Genomic DNA, 270 nt, shown 5'->3' with positions numbered 1-270 from the left:
CTTATCTTATCTTATCTTAACTTATCTTATCTTATCTTATCTTATCTTATCTTATCTTATTTCCATAGCTGTGGTCTTGACCTTGAAATAAAATCCCGAGTCCTCAATGTTCAAGACCAAGACAAGACTGAGTGCAAATGTGGTCAAGTCCAAGACCAAGACCATCAAAAAGTGATCTTAAGACAAAGATCGGTCTCGTCAATAATTTTCCTGGAACTCCAGCTCCTTGTTTATGCCGTTCTCTACAAAAAGTATGATTTTTCAAATAAC

This window comes from Austrofundulus limnaeus, unplaced genomic scaffold (genome assembly GCF_001266775.1).
Source record: "Austrofundulus limnaeus strain Quisiro unplaced genomic scaffold, Austrofundulus_limnaeus-1.0 Scaffold125, whole genome shotgun sequence".
Taxonomy (NCBI): domain Eukaryota; kingdom Metazoa; phylum Chordata; class Actinopteri; order Cyprinodontiformes; family Rivulidae; genus Austrofundulus; species Austrofundulus limnaeus.
Note: the sequence above shows the minus strand (reverse complement) of the source record.